Source organism: Microplitis demolitor, chromosome 2 (assembly GCF_026212275.2).
Source record: "Microplitis demolitor isolate Queensland-Clemson2020A chromosome 2, iyMicDemo2.1a, whole genome shotgun sequence".
Classification (NCBI taxonomy): Eukaryota; Metazoa; Arthropoda; class Insecta; order Hymenoptera; family Braconidae; genus Microplitis; species Microplitis demolitor.
In genome coordinates this window covers 23,289,862-23,295,283 of record NC_068546.1, presented here as the reverse complement: position 1 = coordinate 23,295,283, position 5,422 = coordinate 23,289,862, and positions in this window count along the sequence as shown.

Below are 5,422 nucleotides of genomic sequence, written 5' to 3'. Positions count from 1 at the left end.
CGAATGGGCACGTATTGAAAGCAAACCAGGATTCATTTTGAAAAAAGACAGGTCCGCTTTTATTACCATTTTGTAATAAAAATTCTTCTTTTTTGTTTGAAGGCGCCAAATTGTTTATTAAATTGATTTCGGGAAAACTTTTGAAGTATTTACCTTCCTTTTTAATCATTCTTAAATTTTTTTCCACAGCGGCATCGAAACTGTTTTCATTCAATGGTGAATTATTATCGGAACAATAACTGTGATCAAGATTAACTAAATTATTTAAATTCGGCTGATATAAATTTTCGTTATTTTCATTTGCGCTACAATCAATATTATCTAAAACGTTATTATTATCAATTTCAGAAGAATTAAATGACTCAGTATTAAAATTGGTGGGAATATCTTCATTGAATAAATGACAATCTGAATCTAACCAATCACAGTCGTTGTGCTTCATATCATATCCTTGTCCATTCCAATTTTCATTGAGTAAATTATCGTTAGGTTCGCAATCTTCTTTGCATAATTCGTCTTCAGGATTACTATTTATTTTATCATTTTTTTGCTTATTAGCATGGTAATTCTTAACGAATTTTAACAATTCGCGTTCAAAAATTTTGACACCACCATCAATAAGTTTAAGATGAGCTTTAACTAAGTAATCAACACGTGCAGGGAGAGAAATCATTTTACCTAATAACTCTTTCAATTCTTTAAACGCTTGCTCTATGTACGCAGAAGTTGCTCGTAAACTCGTGTAATGAATACAAACTTTCGTCCATAGCGGAAACTCTCTCACTTCTTTAAGTAATGAATCTTTAAATAGAGGTACATAAAAAGTGTTTAAATTATTAATATCATTACTACCATCAGAATGAACATTCAATGAAAAAGCGACAAGATTATTTATCCAACTTGAAATAGTAGTGTCTTTTTCTAATAAATCAGTATTGGTCTCTCGGCGTAAAGTTTCATTTTTTTCTTGATCAAACTCCATAGTTTTAATTTTGTCTTCAATATTATTAATAAAGTCTTGAGATTCATTTTTGGCAATCAATTTTTCCAACTCTGACCTTGCTGCTTTTGTAGTTATCATTTCGCCATCAAAATCAACAATAGAATCATCATATTCGGTGCCACAGACAATCAAAATTAATACAAGGATTCTTTCAAAATCTTTTAAATTATTACAATCCATCAATAATGCAACACTGTATAAGTAAAATGATTTAATTCTTGGATGAATAACCGATTTCCAACATTTCCAGCCACTTATAGCATGAATAAAATGAGCCGTATCCAATCTGATAAAAGTTTTTACAGAGTCAAGTGAAGCACCGTTTTTGACATGTTGAAAACACCTATTAACGTAATCAAATAAAGAAAAATTATTGCAAGCTAAACAGGAGGCATTTAAAAGGACACGAGATCCATCACAGACTACTTCTGTCGGAGGCGAAACTTTACTAAGCCAGTTTTCTAGTCCAAATTTGATGGTCTTAGTGTCATGAATTTCCGATAAAATTTGATAAACAGATTGTGAAGTATTACTAAAATTAATTACGATTTGGTATAAAAAAATACTACTCGTAGTTTTATTTTTGCTGTCTAGAAATTTTTTTGCAAGACCTCCTGTAGCATCAATACAAACAGAAGAATAGTGTCTGTGAAGACGCCTGTATTCGTTATAACAATGGATTTGTTGCGGTGAAACATAAAATACTGAAAAAGGCGTATCAATTACAACTTTTATAAAATTTTGATGAGCAGGATTATCGTCCTCGTTGATACGATAAATAGCTTTAATCAAATCTCTCCGATCTTCTGGCTTGACATTCAACTTTTCTTCCTTAGATTCTTTCTTTACTTGATATAAAACATTAGAATTGAATAGAACAGGACATTGAGTACTACCTGGTTTTAACAGATCTTTAGCTTGCTCCAAAATAGTTCCCTTAACTCCATTTGCATCGATCATAGTTTTAAACATTTTTCTTCGCTCGGCTTGCAGTGGCCTTGTAACTTCATCATGAACTTCAAAACGAGTATCCCGGCATCGAAAATTAATAAAAACAGAACCTTTGTCCCCAGGATTGTTTTCGATGTAACCAAAAATAGGATTATTGCACACTTTACTTTTGCACTTGCCAATAAATGTCGCATAATAATTTCCATTTTCATGAATTGTGCCTTTTTTAAATACAAAGGCACACGGTAGTTCAAACTGATGCCATAATTCAAAGGCAATAGTGTCAGTCCACACTTTCGGCTGTAACCTAGGATTTTTACAACTATTGTCTTTTTTATACATACATTCCCAAACACCTCTAGCAATTTCAACATGAAAACATGGAACATCATCCCGCTCTTTAGCATATAGTTTATTAAAATAATCCTTATCGCTATTATCATCACTGTCATCATTATCATTATTATCATTGCTGTCATTGTCATCATCATCATTATTACTATAAGTGAATTTTTTCTTAATTATTTGGGAAAAATATCCACATTCTTTTCTTGCTCTAGTCAAAATCCCCCTACGATTGTCTTTTATGTTGGTCCTAACTGCTGCAGTATTCCATTTACCCACAAATTCTGGTTCCTTGGACATTTTCGACCATACCTCAGCAGAGTATGCTGGCAAGGTATCTGAACAGAAGTAGCTCATATATCTTTTTATAACAGCTATTGAGTCCTCATCTGATACAAGCAGTGGTCTCGGCATTATTGAGTTAATGATTGATAAAACCTGAAATGAAAAGAAAAAAAAAATTAATTGACGTCCATACAGCATCAATTTATTTTTTACTTAAAATAATAATTTAAGTTAATATATTTAAGCAAATAATCCGTTTACCACAATTTAAGTTAAGTGATCAACGTAGAAAATAATATTTATTTTATTATAAATAATTATTATGTAAAAATAATTGTTATAAATAATTATTATATAATAATTATTTATAAAAGAAAGGAATTAAAATGTTTTCGTCAGCCTGATTACTATGCATCTAATAAATATTTTAATAAATAAATATTTCCTTGGATTAGATTTTAGAAATAATAGGTTGTATCACCTAATTTATCGACTGATAATAACCCAAGTGTCACACTTGCCTTTGTGACATCTATAAGATATCCCTGATAGCCAGGGTGGCGACCTGCCGCCAAGTTGGCCTTTCCATAAATTGATCGCAACTTTCCAAGAGACTTGTCGACAACTTGTAGTCAATACAGTTACAAAAGCTGAAAGTTGTCGACAACTCGTCGTCAAGTTGTTCGCAACTCATTTACACCAACTTTCTCGTCAGTAACTCTGGCTATCAGGAATCAGTTTTTAGGCAATTTTGTGCTACATCGATAAGGCACCAACATGTTGACAAAACGATCAGAAATTTATGTCACCGAAAAAATATCTACTTAAAAGACTTGACACAAATGACGACAAAAAGTGAAAAATTACAAATAGTAGCTAATAAGTCATCTAAACGACTTTTTAATTGACATAAGACAGGAAAAACAACACAAATTTTCGCTCCGGGACTAACATTTGCATGTTGTATTTACACCGAAAAAGGTGACTTTGAGACAAAAGAAAATTTGCTTTATCCTTTTAAAGACATCTTAAAGTTGGGTGTATGTTACTTGGGAATTAATTATTTCTAATAGAATTTGATTTAAATATTTAATTTTACTATGTGCAAAAAAAAAAAAAAAATTATTAATGATAATTTTTTTACTGTTTGCAAAACTAGCTACTTACCAATAAACTCCAATTAATAATTTTGCTGAACTTTTCCTTGTTGTCACTGGGAAAATTCATCTTAAAAAGGTGTTCGAATAAATAAAAAAATCTGAAATTAATAACAATAAAATAATTAATCAGTTCCCACGATGCCTAAAACGGAATTAAAACGTTCCGATCATAAAATTAAAAACGATGTAATTTTAAAGAGAAATTTTTATTTATTACTTAAAATTGGGCGCTTTCCATACATAAAAATCGCAATCAAACAATACGCAAACATAAGTTTGAATATTCTTAATGCATATCTTTATATATGCAAATAAATCCTGATTTCCCTCGTTTACAGCATCGGGCGTAAACGGCTGGGCCGATTTCGCTAATTCTTTTTTTGTTGTATCTGTTATTATCAGGTCGGCTAGTAAAATTATAAATATAAATTTCAGCTTGAAATAATTAACAATTCAATAAACTGTGACTTCTATAATAACATTTGAACTACTCCAAGAATCGCCAAGATCATAAATACTTACACATTTATAATTAAAAAATAAAATGATGTAAAAATTATTAATAGCAGTACTAATAATTAATGGTAATATACTTACATATAAATGAAGGACAAATAATGTTGGAGATTAGATGAAAGAATCACATCCGATTGGTGAAACATTATAGAGTTGAGCTCCATTTTGATAAGTGGTATAAAAATATTGTTTTCAAAACTGAAAAATAAAAAAAATTTTAATATTTGGAAAAAAAAAAAAAAAAAAAAAAAAAAAAAAATTAGAAAAACATCTTTAATTATAAAATGATGTTTAATAATAAATATTAATTAAAATTTTCATCAAATTTCTTAGGCTAAGTTATTTTGAGTCTCAATGTAGACGCAAAATATAAATTTATAAAAATTGCGCAAATGAATAATTAATAACTTCAATTGTATAAGTCTACTCTAATATTAAATAAATAATTAATTATTAGTTTAATTTTACAAACCTGCTCCAATATTATATTTATTTATTATTGACTTCGATGATACTTGTAATTTAGTAATTGGTTTACCAACTATTTATGAGACCAACTGTGTAACACAAAAATACTAGTTGAACGGCAAGTTAAAATACTTGATAATAGGTGACACACCACGTAAGTTACAAAACAGAGCGGTAAATTATAAAAGAGTAAATGAAAATAACATTAAAATGTTTTCAGTATTTTTAATACATAATTAATATTGATAAAACAAAATAATTAGTCGAGTGTATTAAATATTAAATAAATAAAGATAATAATAATAATATTAAAAGTGGTTTTCTAAGATTCTTTGAGGACTCTTTCGTTTCATATTTTATTGTGGCTTATTGACATTTCTCTCCGATAAATACCTGGATACTCTTACGATGTGCTAGATGATCAACAGGATTTGATAATTACTTGATAAGATTACTAATTTAATTAAAACATAAATAATAATGAAAACAATAAAAAATTTTAAACCTAGAGCAGACACTTGCGCATGCGCACAACTACTATTAGATCAACGGGCATAATTAAAATTTTAATAATTAATTATAAATATAAAAACAAACAAACAAACGCTATTTTTGGTGGGGTATTAACAAACAAATCAAGATAAATGGAAAAAAAATTAAAAAAGATAGAAAATGAGTATAGTCACCGCTAACT